The sequence below is a fragment of the Neofelis nebulosa genome, chromosome 4 (assembly GCF_028018385.1).
Source record: "Neofelis nebulosa isolate mNeoNeb1 chromosome 4, mNeoNeb1.pri, whole genome shotgun sequence".
Classification (NCBI taxonomy): Eukaryota; Metazoa; Chordata; class Mammalia; order Carnivora; family Felidae; genus Neofelis; species Neofelis nebulosa.
In genome coordinates, this window is record NC_080785.1 from 60,927,057 (window position 1) to 60,942,660 (window position 15,604).

The 15,604-nt window shown below is 36.9% G+C and overlaps 1 long non-coding RNA gene across 3 annotated transcripts in view; it reads left to right on the forward strand.

Annotated features, from left to right (window-relative positions):
- LOC131509333 (uncharacterized) overlaps nt 1-15,604 on the forward strand; it is a 263,716-nt gene that overhangs the window by 207,413 nt on the left and 40,699 nt on the right. For all 3 annotated transcript variants that reach the window (XR_009260438.1, XR_009260436.1, XR_009260437.1), the window contains 2 exons: nt 1,785-1,960; nt 11,020-11,172. This is a non-coding gene — a long non-coding RNA (uncharacterized LOC131509333). The remainder of the gene's footprint in view (nt 1-1,784; nt 1,961-11,019; nt 11,173-15,604) is intronic.

Genomic DNA, 15,604 nt, shown 5'->3' on the forward strand with positions numbered 1-15,604 from the left:
CTCCTTTAACCATCCCAGGACCAGACTCCAGGCTACCAGGGACCACCCCTACAGCTATTTAAAGCCCACCAAAATTGTCAAACCAGCCAGTTCTAAACTGTGTCCTCTGCCCTACTTGTCTTTCCCATGAAAACCCCAGTAAAGGCTCTGCCCTAATGCTTTCCCCTCCTGTCTTATACCTCTTGACCACACTGGTGTCTTTCCCATGGGACCCTGCCTGGCCTGCCCTGCCTCCTGTCTTGGACCTGTGAGTATAATAATCTTTGTTCTCATGAGTTCCTCCCATGTCTCCTTTTGTGGTTGCACCTGACTGGCCATCACTTTAAAAAAATATAAAACACTGGGCTTTTCCATAGAGTGAGAAGACATGGAGAAGGCTGCAGGTGCTTTTATTGTTTATTTTCTTGGGCCTTGGTTAGTTCACTGCTCCAAACTAGTCTTAATGAATGAATGAAGTGTAAATGAAGCAGACTTTTTTTTTTTATTCCTGTGGTGCTAAGGCTAAAAGTACAGATTTTTATTTTATCTTTATTTTTTAAAAGCTTATTTATTTATTTTGAGAGAGAGAGAGCGTGAGTAGGGGAGGCGCAAGAAAGAAGGAGACACAGAATCCCAAGCAGGCTCCGTACGTGTCAGCATGGAGCCTGTTGCAGGGCTCGAACTCACAAAACCTTTGAAACCTTGAGATCACGACTTGAGCAAAAACCAGAGTTGGATGTTTAACTGACTGAGCCACCCAAGTGCCCCAAAGGACAGGTTTTTAAAAATCTGATTTGGGGTGCCTGGGTGGCTCAGTTGGTTAAGTGTCCAACTCTTGATCTTTGCTGAGGTGAGACTGAGCCCCACCTTGGCTCTGCACTGGCAGTACAGAGCCTGCTTGGGATTCTCTCTCTCCCTTTCTCTCTGTCTGCCTCTCCCCCACCATTCATTCTCTCTCTCTCTCTCTCTTCTCCCTCCCATCCCCCCAAAATAAATAAATAAACTTAAAAAAATATGTTTGTTTTCTACTTCTAGCTTGTTGGTGAAGTAAATCAAATATGGATTTGTGCTTCAGAATTATTTAGTTTAAAATCCAAACTTCACTTCTTATTAACAATATGCCATTGGTGGAGTTATTTTTTTCCCTTTGAGGTTCATGTTTTTATCCACTAAAAAAGATTGCAATAAGGCTTTCCTCAGTGACATTTAACCTAGATTGTGTGAGATAGTTTGTGTAAAACACCTGACCTAAAGTAGACAATGTGTAAACGCTGCTGTCTCCTCCCTGTACAGCAAGGCACACAGCTGCAAGGACATGTCCAGTGTTTCTAAAAGTCTACAGCTTTCCACAGAGAATGGTAAAGGCATAGATAGATAACCTTTCTTTGTTATTAGATTATAAACCATAGGACTTGTTTAACTCCTAAATTTCTATCAATAAAGTATTATTCAGCAAATAATTGTTTTCAGTTGACTGGTTTTATTCCTTTCCTTGACTCTATTGAAAATAAGATAACCCACTCAGTATATGGTAACAATTCAGCCTTTAATTATAAGTTCCTAATATACTAATATCCTTCTTGTTAGTATAAAGATATTTGAATACTTGAAATAATATGATAAATATGTTAATTTTCATAGTTTACTTTCATATTCTCATTCTTTGTTTTAGGGGCCGAACTACCTTGTAACTATATTGATTGGAAAAAGTTAGGGCATGGGGTGCCTTGTGACATTTAAAATGGCCCTTTAACAGAAGGTCTTTTCTTTTTAACAATTTATCTGCGTCCATTGCCTCTTCCCAGATTCTTGCTGCTCATTCACTGTGGACCCAGTCTCCTGATGACAATGATGGTCCACGGATGTAAACTCACCTGTCAGCAGTATTTTCATGACCATTTTGGAAAATTAGAGCACTGTCCAGAATAATAAATGAAATTCAGGGAAATGGGAAAACCAAAACTTGACATGATCCATCCAGGTAAGAGCTAAGTTTCCTATGCCTTTCCACATCATTCATTTCCCTTCCTGTTAGCAAAGCAAAAGCCAATAATGCCAGGAATCCCACACTCCCCTGTGGTAGTACCTAATTGCTTTTGTTGTCAAGACGAGAAGGGATATGTTCCCACTTGTTTTTAGGCACTCAAACTCTGGTACTAGCTTTGACCTTCTGCCAGTATAAATGATTTGCTTTAAGATAGTAGCTATTTCACAAAAATAATTAATTGGAATTCCCAGGCCAGATGACATTAGTGCCAGAGATTCCAAATAACTTGAACCTAATTGTAGGTCAACCACTGACCATGACAGGGAGGAGGAAAAGGAAAATGAAAACAAACAAAAAAGCAGGTCCAAAGACTAAAGACAACACTTTTTATTAGTTCCTCATCTTTCAGAATCCCATATAATGTCAGATGATTTCACTTTCCGTGGCTTCATCTGTCTTAGCAGCACCAATGATGCTTTTCTTGGCATCCTTTTCAAACTATTCTAATCTCAGCAAAAATTTCCTAGTGGAATTCTGTCTAGCACCCAGTTGTACTTAGTGGAGCCAAAGTTCTCAATTCCTCAATCACTTGCACCAGCCAGGGACTCCTCTGACGGGCACACATGTTTTTCCCACCAGAACCACGATTCTCTACTGATTTGTGCTGATTCTACACACGCTGCTGGTTGCAAATTTATATTTGGATCCCACCAGTGAGATCTGTTCAGACTCCAGGGCCCATTAAACTTCATCATCTTGAAGTTCACTGGCATGGCTATTATTTTTAAGAACACTTAAAGTATGAAGCACACATTCCACATTTACTAAGTATAACTTTCATCACCAAGAGAATTTCCATATTCAAAATATGAGCTTAGATTTGATCTATGCTTTCTGAAAGGAATTTTTCTAAAGAAAGTCTCCAATTCAGTGAGCAAATGCTTTTCAATTTTTATTTTCTCAAAAGATTAATTATTTCCAAAAAGGAGAAACATAAAAAATGGGAAATTGGAAGGTACATTTACAGAAGTAAATTTAAAAAGAAATACCATCTTTTGTTATCCTGGCCTCATACCAATTCCTGCTCATGCTCTGGAGAAGTGAGGTCACCGTAACAATGCTTTTCATAAAGGCTCTTGTTATCATTTTTGTTTTTTAACACATCAAGAGGAATCAAGTGAATAAAGGCAACTAGCAGTGTTTACATTTGAGGCATTACCTCCTCGGGGATTTGCGATTTTGAGAACTCTAATATTGCTTTCATTACAGATATGAATCTTATGTTTACACTTTCAGAGTTGACATATTCAAAGAAAAAGAAAAGTGTCTATCCTTTTTTTATATGCAATTCACTGAAGAATGCTGAAGTGATCAGACAACAAGTAGGATGACCGATTTTGCAAAGTAATTTCTTAAATATGATTTATTTCAATTAGAACAAGTTTTGTTTGTTTGTTTTTTTCCTTTTGGAGATTGGTCCGTGACACATCTCCACTGTCAAATCTATATTCAGAGTTCTGACGAATGTCCTAAGTAGAGTGTAATGGGAGAAAGGGAAAGAATGGTTGTAACAACTGCAACAGCAGCAACAAGGTATGGTAATAAATAAGGGTCAAAATATGTCTCGGGTGGTAGCAACACAAAGGCCTTTGGTTAGAATAGTTAGATGGATAGACAGATGATAGGTAGATAGATAGGCATAGAAACATTTACCATTAGACCACACTAGTCTATTTTTAAATTTCTCAGCTACTTCATATTATTATTATTTATTTGAGTCCTCGAGAAGTATATATAAGAAAGACCCAAGAAACAATGGCTTAATTCAGGCCAAGCACATATCACGGCTCTGAGGTGCTGATCTATGTTTGTCAAAAAGCCTTTCTTAATATCCTAATGCATTCTTTATTCTGAAAAAGATATTTGGTGTATTTCAGGTAAACTTCAGATAAATCTGATATTATGAAGATAGGTAGATAGGTAGGTATATTGATACATAGATATAGTATGAGAGAATCTCCTTATCTTCTCCCTGTATTCTTGGCAGTATTTCCAAAGGATTGTAAATAGAAGCATGTACACAAGTCATGGCCATTTTATTATAATCCACAAAGTCAAAGGACTCTGCTGCATGCTCTCCTCACCCTCTTTTTCTCCCTCCCCCCCACCCCAAAACCACTAGAGATGACATCTACACTATTTCAATGTATTTTATAGTCAGTTACAAAGGACAAAGGGTCCTGATGTTTTGCTGAATTTCTCTGGGGCCTTTTATATAGTCTTCCAATCGATTCCAGAGGAAGAAATATCTGGGGCATATGGTTTAAGGTCTTTTATTCACACCAATTTTGAGAAGTGACTGTTTTGCATGACTACTGAAATCAAAAACTATCTAGGGAACGCCAGGTGAATGTTAGTTTCAAATGTACTGAGAAAAAAGGAAAAAGAAAGAAAACCTTGCCATGACTGTCAGACCATGCCACAAAGCTGTTTCTACATAGGCAAAGAGATTCTTATTCTTATTCTCCACCAAGATGAATAATTTTATGCCAGAGCTACTGCTGTTTTTTCAATCTGAAAATCTTTAGTAACAACTCAGATATTCTATTTTGAGCTAAAAATCACTTTACCAGCTAGTATGGTTCTGTGCCATCCAATAATATATTCACAGTGAGGAGATATTTTAGATATAGACATTACAAATGCATTTGTAATTGTTATACTACCTTTATATGATCTAGTGTGGTTTTTTTGTAGATCCTAATCTGATTAAAACAAAATAAATTATATGTTAGTATTATAAGGGTCAACATGTTAAATATTAACTCCCTTTAATGTTTTAAGACATGTTTGCAAGTGTTAAGCCAATTTGGAACATTTATATTTTAGTCAAAATTATTAGAATTTTTGATGAGTAGTAATCTAATTGAAAAAATAAATTTTTAGTGAGTTCCTTGTTTTGTTGGTTTCAAAATTAATCCTGGGTATAATCAGAGAAAAGTCACACATCCCAAACTGTAGTACACCCTGTCTGGGACAGTGGGGAGCAACAAACACTCTGGCTACAGACAGTAACAAAATAGGGGCACCTGGGAGGCTCAGTCAGTTGAGCATCTGACTCTTGGTTTTGGCTCAGGTCATGATCCCGGGGTCATGGGACCAAGCCCTGCTTCGGTCTCTGCGCTGATAGTGCGGAGCCTGCTTGTGAGTCTCTCTCTGTCCCCCCCTCACATGCATGCTCTTTCTCCCTCTTTCTCTCTCAAAATAAATAAACTTACAAAAAAATCAGTAATGGAATAAATGCACATTCTGATTGGTAAATCATATAAATAGTCCAAAGGAATCCTTTTTTCCTAGGTAAAGAGAAGGGTTGGCTCTGGATGGAAACACCTGCATTGTTAAAGATAAAATTTAGAAACGTGTGTCCAAGATTCATTGCATAAAGTGTGGCTGGAGACTATCCCTTTTATTAAAACTAGGAGGCCAGTGACTTGTGACTTCCAGTTCTTTTATCATCTTACATCTTCCTACCGATCGCCCGTTTAAATGCTTCTCCCCTGCCCCTTATTTTTGGTTTCCCCCCCAGAAAAGGCAATTTTATTTCTCTTGGAAAAAGTTCCATTTCCTGTTCTGTGGTAAGGGTCCTGAAGCACAGACCTTCTTAGGCTTCCATCATTCCATCAAAAGATGTCATTAATTCTAGGGTACTTGACAACCATGTTCTCTTTCAAAGACACTGAGAAAGCAGAGGGAGATTACTGGTCTCCTCCCTGGTGGTGCAAGATTTTTCTATGTCATCTCTGGATAAAAGCTTCTGCAGCATAAATTTATTATGCACCTTTTCAGTCTAGAGTTTATGACAACTTTTCCTTTATAAAAGTGGCACAGTTAGGTGCAAACAAGCGTGGATATCAGAAACAGACATAGCTGAATCAAATTCCAGCTCTATCTCAATGAGCTGTGTGACTTTGTGCAGTCCCCTTAACTTCTCTAGGCCTTATTTCCTTTTTTTAAACTTTTTAAAAAAGTTTTTAAATTTATTTTTGAGACAGAAAGAGCATGAGTGGGGGGGGGGGGAGAAAGAGAGGGAGACACAGAATTCGAAACGGGCTCTAGGCTCTGAGCTGTCAGCACAGAGCCCAACTCGGGGCTCAAGCCCACGAACCATGAGATCATGACCTGAGCTGAAGTCCGAGGTTTAACCACCTGAGCCACCCAGTGCCTCTCTAGGCCTTATTTTCAATAAAATGTGGAAAACAATTTGTTTCCTTTGAGATTATTGGAATAATTATAGGAGGTGATGTTTTAAGTACCTAGCTTATTGAACAGCACTTATTAGGAACTTAATATAAATATTGCATCCCTTCCCCCTTTCTGTTCGCATGGTCTAAGTGCTAATATTATTTCTCCTAGAAAGTAAATCCTAACTTTAAGGAGATCAATAGTTAGGAGAATAGAATGGCTTCTGCTTCCATAAAGACCTGGACATTCTTGCCACTTAGGTGACTTTGGGCACATTGATTTAATTCTCTGAAACTATTTCTTCATTTGCTAATGCAAGTAGCATCTACTAAGCCTGGTAGTTATTAAATTAAATTGTATGGTGCACAGTGTTTCCTGCAGTATCTGGAGTAATGCCAGAAAGTATGCATTTAAGAAATGGGTTTTTTCCTACTGTATCCTGCTCTTCATATAACTACTTACATAGCAGTAAATTGCCAATCAGAATGATTACACAATTTAGTGTTATGGCCAGTGTGACAATATGTTTTAAAAGTTCTTCTTCCATCTTTCATTCCTTTTGCACGCTAGAAAGTAGAATAAAAGCAATAGCATAAGTAATGGAAGACACACTGTAGTAGGAAAGTTCAAGGGGTGAAAAAGATGCCAAACAGGGGTGTCGGGCTGGCTCAGTTAGTAGAACATGTGACTCTTGATCTTGAGGTAGTGAGTTTGAGCCCACGTTGGGTGTAAAGATTTCTTAATAAAAAAATGTTAAAAAGAATACCCTAAAAATTATTGTGGATGAGACCAGAAAGCCTGAAATAGGGGTTGTAGGCCAGTGGAAAGTGTAGGATCAGACAGATGGAGATGGACGGAAAATGTGTAAATCAGATCATACTCTTCTTCTCCATAGAGCATACCAACGGCTTCCTTACATTGGACATAAAGTCAAAGTTTATTTCATGCAAGATCAGATCTCACCTGCTTGTCTAACCTTTTTTCATGTCATTCTTATCTGCTTTTTCAACTAAGCCAGCTATACAGACTGGTTTTCAGTCCCCCATACCTGCCAGCCTCCGTCCCACCTCAGAAATGATGCAGGATATGCACTCAGGGTTGGGGGGAGTGAACTATTATTCTGTATCTTGATTGAACGGATCGCTACATGGATATGTATACTTGTAAAAATCGATCACACTGTACACTTAATTTAAGTGCATTCTGTTGTATATAGAATATGCCTCAACAAAGTCGATTAAAGAAAAAACAATCTGTATTCAGGTACAGAAGCCAACAATAAAGTAGAATTGATCTCAAAATATTTGTTTTAAGAAGAATTTTGCAGGCATTTGAGAGTTCCTTAAGGTAAATTGGTAAAATTCAATTTTTTTTTGTATTTAGAAGCCGATTTTCCCAGACTTCAAACATAAATAAATGAAAGTGGGTTATAGTCTAAAGGAAGTGGAATTTGGCGAAGAGCAGATAGCATGAACTAAAACTGGGTGGTGGCCTGAAAATTCAATAGGGAGCTATCACAGACCTCATCTACGATTTCCATCCAGGAACACATCCAGACAGCTGGAGACTGTGTAGGGGGCCTTTAAAATACAGTTACCAAACTCTATTTTTTTTTTCAAACCTGATTTGAGTTAAATTTCTTAGGTTAGATCCCAGTTCATCACAGGAAAACAAAACAAAAGAAAAAACCTTGGCTTTGCTGGTCTGATTTGGGGAGGTACACTTTAGACTGTTTCCAGGGTACTAGCGAAAGAAATCTCTGACAACCCACCTTGTGTACAAATAAAAGATATCCTAAAGGAAATAAGCTAAGATGTGACAAGAAAAATCTATACTTCTGAGAAGATACCAAAGTGTAAGAAAATCAAAATTACCAGTGATTTTTTTTTTCTTTTGCTGTGGCCTTGATGAAAAGGAAAGGGAAGAATTTGTGCAGTTTGTTCACTCCCCCTCAGATTTTTAGAATTATGTAAGGATAATAGTATTTCCCCACCCGTCCCCTGAGGAGCTTTTAAGACTAGCATCTGTGAGGTGCATTTCCTAGATAAATGCAAACTGCCCTTTGACTCTTTTCAAGATAAGAAAACACTGACCCTTTCAACCAAGTTATTTATGACATTCACATAATGTGAAACAGTGTTTAGACCTGATGGGAACGCCCAGAAGTACATGTACTGGAGGCAGTTAAGATTCCCCTCTGCTACTATCCAGGAGAGACCGCCACACAAGTCGAACAATGCCCAAGGCTCATTAAGAAGTTTGATGAATTTAATACAATTCAAATTAAAGAAAATCTCAGGGGAACATGTTTCGAAAAGAAAACCAGATGGGGCTCCAGTGTAGAGCATCCAGGGAGCAAGTGTGGGATGCCCTATAATCCTGGGGATTCTGGAAACATGAGAAAATGTGATTTATCTTCTTGGCGAATTAACATGCAAAATGTGTTGGTGGCATAATATTGAGTTTCAGGTTTCATGATGAAATTTTCCAGATTGTGGAAGAAAAAATCCACTGGATACTGGAAGAAGTCATCTCTCCTTCCTGCAAGACTTGCCACAGTAAAGGGGAATCAAATAAAAGGAAAGAAAAATGCACATAATATATCAGCACTAGTTATCAAGCGCAAAATGTCAGGATGTGTACCACCAAGAGAATAAGAACAGATCTGAATGTCATCTTGCCCAGTCACTGTCCTTTCCTTTTCTAAGTATGGAGTAATGATATTAAATGATGCTCTTGTACACTGGACTAGAAAGTGGGGAGCTGGGATTCTTTTAACAAAGAATGTAATGACAGAAAACAATAACAACCCAGTTTATGATTTTAAAAAAAGACTTATTTTTTTTAAATATGAAATTTATTGTCAAATTGTTTTCCATACAACACCCAGTGCTCATCCCAAAAGGTGCCCTCCGCAATAACCATCACCCACCCTTCCCTCCCTCCCACCCCCATCAATCCTCAGTTTGTTCTCAGTTTTTAAGAGAAAAAGACATAAGGTTTAACTGCAAAGCCAGAAATAGTAAATCTGGAGTTGTCAGTTGATTTAGTCATGTTGGTGTAACCATTTGCACAATGAACCCCGACTGGACTTCAGTACAGGTGAGGACCAGTGTTTCTCTCTAGTCAGACAATGGCTGCTAACTCAGAGAAAATGATTGAAGGTTTTTGGTTTATTTTGTTTGGTTTTTCAACATCATATGAAAATATTTTTTTTAAATATAGCGTTGATCATTCACCTTACTAATAGCTGATTCTGAAAATTTTAGCAAAATTCAAAACCAGGAGAGCTATTACCAAATAAAAAGAGAAGTGTTCTGAATGTTCAATGTGCTCCCTTTGCCAGAAAATAAAAAATATTGGAAAATTAAAGTCATCTGAAATTCTGTCACTCAAACTCATATAAAGAGAAAGCTATCACAAAGTGAGGTCATACTCCACATCTAATTGTGCATTGTTTTTTCCCTATTATGTATAATGAATAGGTTTTCATGTCAAAATATGCAGACTAAAGTAATAATTTTCAACAGCTGCTTAGTACTTTATCTAAATACACTATAATGGAATCACTATAGATGCCATCTTAGTACATTTATGTTTCCAATTTTTTTTCTGTGCTTAAAAACAATACTAGGATGAATATATGGAATGACTAGAACAATTAGTATGCACTTGAATTATAATTCTAGAATTCGAGGGACATAAAACAAAATTAATGAATTAAGGGTAGATCCAACAGTTTTAATTTCACAGTATGTAATATGTAATGTATCAGAATTCCATTCTGTCTCATATTTCTTTGTCCTCCCTTATTGGTGTGAGCCAGTAACAGAAATAGGAATCGTTTAGAGAGGAATTAGAACACAGGGAGCCTGGAGTCACCTGTAACAACCTTATTAAAAACCTAAGGAAAAATGTGCATCACATAAAAAAAAGAGTAAATCAACAATAGCTCAAGGGTGAGCTAAATTAGAAGTTAGGGAAGAGCAGAGATTGTTGAGGAGAAGATAAAATTTTAACGGAAAGCAAAGGATAGACAAACTACAGCAGGTTAATATCTAAAAACAAAGTACCAAGTAAGTAAAGATTATGTTCTATATTTAATTGAAAGACTAGATATAAATAAGTCCTCAGGGACCCTGGTGAAACTTTTGACTACGATGTGCAAACTGTCATGCTAAGCTGACTTGTGGTAGCAAAGACTAATGGTTTCCAGGACATAGTGTCCATTGGGAGGAAACTGGAAGCAAACCTGCGAACTTCAGAGTGGTGATTCGTATCCCCATTCTTGTCAGGATGGCAGCACCTGGGAAGAATGATAGAATCTCAGATTCCTAGAAAAATGTAACTTTGGGAGAGATATGAAACATGGCTTCTATAAGGGGAAAATAATGTTCTACTAATTAACTCAACCACAAGTCTATATTCCCATTGATTAAACTCCCAAAGCAGTATATCCCGTCCTGTCCTTTCCTTATTGTTGCTGCTTTAACAGCTTAGAGCATCGAACTAGATTTTTCAAATAACCTGCACACCTTACCTTCCATAGGGTATTGTTTATTCCATCATCAGAGTAATGTCTTTAGGATATGTCATATTAGTCCTTTTGTCTGCTTGCAAATGTTCAATTGCTTAGACTATCATATAAAATAGTTTGAAGGCCTCTGCACTAGGGCCTCTTCTGTTCGTATCTTGCTCCATGGCTCCTTTCCAGAAATGCCACACAGCCTGCACGTAGTTCACCACCCTGGGGAAGCTGGTGCGTGCCTCCATGCCTTCTCACTTGCTATTCCTTCATTTTTTTTTTCCAGAATGTACTTCCTGCCTTTTGAACACCAAGTAAATTTTCTTTGGAGACTCTTCTTAAGTGTCCATCTCAATTAAACCTTCATGGCCCTCCTTCAAGACAGAGTTAGAGATGCGTCCCTCTGTACTCTCATTTGAGCACCGAGCCAATTACAAAGGTAAAGGTTCTTGAGCGCCAAATGGGCTCTTCTTCTCCGACCCTTATAGTTTCTTACAGTGCCTAGCTCTTAATAGCTTTCACATAAAGATTTGTTGAATAAATGAATCTCTTAGATTTCTCCAAGGTGATATTGACAAAATAGAATGTAATTTTATTTCTCCTTTCAGACAGACTTTAAAAGTGCTGCATCCTATAGGTGGTCAAATAATTTAAAAAAAAATGGTTTCCTTGTTATTATGGAAAATGTTTTGTCTTAAGTACGGAAATGGTTTAATGACAGGAAGCAATGTGTAGGAATAAATGATCATTTCTCTACTTAGAAAAGTGTTAGTGTCAAGATTCCCTAGAGACCTGATGCTGGAACACAATCTCAACCACCATGTTAAATATATTACCTAGAAAAAAATACAGAGAAAATCCTTGAAGTTTTCTTTTTCATAATTGCCAGGGTCTCTGTCTAGTGAAATACTGAGCTGACAGGTATAACATACAAGAATATCATGAACACAGTAAAAATAACAGAATAATAATACTTGACTGTGATGCAGGAAAATAAAGGTAATAGAATTAAGGAAAAATCCATTCATCGAATTTATTTTGAGTACCTATTATATACAAAGTCCAACAGAGTTGCAGAGGCTGCAAAACTGAACAATACTGAGTCATGGTATCCACTTTGATACATGGATATAAATAGTAATCAAAGTGAAATGTATTGAGCTTTAAATTAATAAGGTTATATAGGTATTTAGAAGAGTAAGAGATAGTTTTTAGTTGGAAGAATTGGGAGCTTCATGAGAAACATGTTATTTGAGCAGCTCATGATGTCTAGATGTGATTTTTAAAAGTAGAGATTAACAAAGAAGGTGATTTAAAATGAAGAATAATTGAATGATCAAATATGACTTCATAAATGCAGTTGGAGGTGACTGAAAGGAGGTACTTGAGAACAAAAAGAAGATATGCAGAAAGTTGATTTGAAGACAGAAAAAGACTAAGATGAGTTAGGTGGCAGGGAAAATAAATGTATTAGGTACTATAATGTAAATTATAAATTACAACCTAAGGAAAAATCAGAGTCTGGAGAACATTTCAGAATATTGCTGCAGTGTCAGCAGCAACATACAATTATGTGTTCTAAATTTTATTGGAAATAAAAAAAATTTATTGGCAATAAAGCATTTTATTAGAAACAAAGCATTGGTGGGATTTAACTGTCATATAAAGTGATGGTGTTACTATATTCAGGTAAGTCTTACATTTTCAGCACTTTATAGTTTACAGATTCTTTCGTGTGCATGACCTCACATCAGGTGAAAAGAATCAGGTGCTGTCATTCTCATTTTAAGGGTGGAAGAGATCTAAGTAGTTGAGATCACTCCATTCAAGTTTGCATAGCCAGTAAGAGGTAGACAAATCCAGAGATAGAAACTAGATTTCCTATGTGCAAATTCAATATTCTCTCACCTGTTCTACTTAGCACTCAAGGGAGATGGAGCTAGAAAAGGTCCTAATGGGCATTACTAAAATAATCAAGGGAATAAAGGGGATTCTTGAGAAGGAAAAACTTTAAAACTACGTTTTCTACAAATCTAGTTTGGAAAGCACCAAGTTTTGTTAGTAATTTTGTAAGCATTACAAATAAAGTGAAGATGGCTTAGATCATAAAATTTAGATAACTAGAATGGTAAGATTCTCTAGTCCAGAAGTTACAAACATCTGGCCTGTTGGCCACCTCCGTCCTCTACAGATGTTTTGCACTACCTTCACAGTGTATTTTAATGCAATATTTTAAATAATTTTCACAATTTTGAAATTAGAAAATTGTATAGAAAGATACCTATTTGTAGCTTCTTTTGAAAATCAGAAGCTTTAAGAAAAGTGGGCATTGGCCCAATAGAACATCAGCGAGACTGAATAGGGGGTTCAATCACCCTTTACAAGTGGAATTTGTTCATTGCTTCAGCACACTATTCCCTACTATACACTACTAGGGTAGACTACGCCCCAGTGAATCATACCCAGTCTGCTTCACACCTTGGTATCACTTGGTAAGTGTTTGAGTGTTGGCCACTGTTCCCACATCTAAGCAGAAATGTTTGAGGTGCCATTTGGTGCTAATGGCAGGCAAGTCAGTTACACCCTCTTTCAAACAAATACTTTTGAGTATGTTGACAAAGAATGAACTTTGAGACTTCAGAAAACAAATTCTACCCATGGACTTCCATGTCATTGGAAGAGCTCCAGGGGAAAAACTCTAAATAATCCTAAGGAACCTGACCTTGGCTCTTTCTGAAGCCAAGTTTTTTTTTCTTCCTCAGATTCCATGAGATTCAGATTCATTCATTTATTCACTGAACAGTTACTGAGTTCCAACTGTATGCCAGATTCTATGTTAGTTGCTAAGGCAAAAATCAATGAATAAAATGGTCTAGAATCCTTGCCCTAATGAACCTTACATATTGTAAGAGTAAGTAGAAAATCAAATATAAATATAAATATAAATATAAATATAAATATAAATGTGTGTGTATATATATACACACACACACACACACACATATATATATATATATATATATATATATATATATATATATATATATATAGTTCAGAGAGGGAATTGGGAATAGGGGGTTGTAAGTGTCCTAAGGGAGATCATAGAAGGCCTCACTGCGAAAGTGACATTTAAATTACAATTTGTGGGAAAAAAGGATAAACTTGAAGTATTAGAGGGAAGAGTATTTAAAGAAAAGATGCTTCCCAAAGTGTTCCTATAAAGTGCCCTTTGTGCTTATTAGTTCAAATTGTTTCCTGCTACTGGCAACCACGAGACTTAACCATTTCAACCCATGAGTAAGGCATGTCTGACCATTCCAATGTTATTAAACATTTTAAAACATATTTTAATGTGTCAGGGCAAGGGCCTCATGGAGTACTATAGGATTTAATAGGCTTAATATCTAAAGTTCTTTTAATTGTTTTTAACTCTACACTGGATGCAAGATTTTCTTAAAAAAAAAAAAAAAGACAAGAATCTCTGCAAGCAGGAACAAACTGTTATTACCAAAATAATGTAAAATTAATTTGGGCTTTTTCTTAAATTGAGGCAAGAGGAAAATATTTTTACATTTATTTTTTTTATTTTTGGGATTCTTCCAAAGCTCCTAGACTAATTACAATTAATAAGGGGGACAAAAAAAAATAATAAGGGGGACAGTGAAGAAACTATTATTTATTTTGTTTTGAACCTGGGCCAGATATTTTAATATTTATTTTGCCTTATAAAAAATCACAAATGAGTAGATTGGAAGGCTAACTCATGTATGCAAATTTATACAGCTAGGGAAGAAAGCAAGCCAGGATTCCACCACACCTGATTTTATTAATTATTATTATTATTATTATTATTATTATTATTATTATTTAAAGTTTATTTATTTATTTTGAGAGAGAGACAGCACACAGGAAGGGCAGAGATGGAGAGAGAGAGAGAGAGAGAGAGAGAGAGAGAGAGAGAGAATGCCAAATAGGCTCTGCACTGTGAGTGAAGAGCCCAATACAGGGCTCGAACTCACAAACTGTGAGATCATGACCTGATCTGAAACCAAGAGTCAGACGCTCAACCGAGTGCACTACCCAGGCATTCTGCCACACCTGATTTAAAAAAAAAAAATCGGAAGATTGTTCTAAAAGAATAAAAATAGGGTCGTTCTAGACCACAATGTGATCATAATAATCTAACCACAGTGACACCTACCTAAAGTGGCTCTCTAATATAATTACTAAGAATGAAATTCAAGCCATTTGTTGGCAGCTTTGTGTGGTGCTGATACAAATATAAGAAGAGGAGAGTCATAAATGAATTGCTAGTGGAAGAGGTGTCTGTTACTGAACTGACATCCTCCTGCAGACTTACCTATGTACCATTGGACATCACTCCTCTCTTCCAGGAGAGTTCTGGAAGAATCCCCCAAATAGCAGTTTCTCTATGTAGAAAACTAGAGCAACAAGAAAGAAATTCAGAGTGGGGGGGGGGGGAGAAAAAAACCTGAGTTCCCAATGGGTTCTATTGTGCTCAGGACACAGCAACCAAACACTACTCTCTGCAAAAGAAATGTCAGCCCATGGTGCTTGGAGGACCATACAACACTCTCACATAACCATGCTGATGAGGTGTCACCTACTTCCATCCAAAAGTTGTTGTAATATGATAACACCTTTGGGATAAGGCACTTTTCTGTCTATGAAATTATTGAATGCAGGCCTTATTCACCTCTCCACGTTAGGCTTGGATGCTCAAAATCTGACTTTAGGCCCTGCAGAAATGAGAGGAGGCATCCAGCATATGAAAATCTTCCATCTGGAAAACTCCTTAATGGGAAATAGATGAACTAGATGGTCCAATGAGGTCCTCCACATCTTTAATT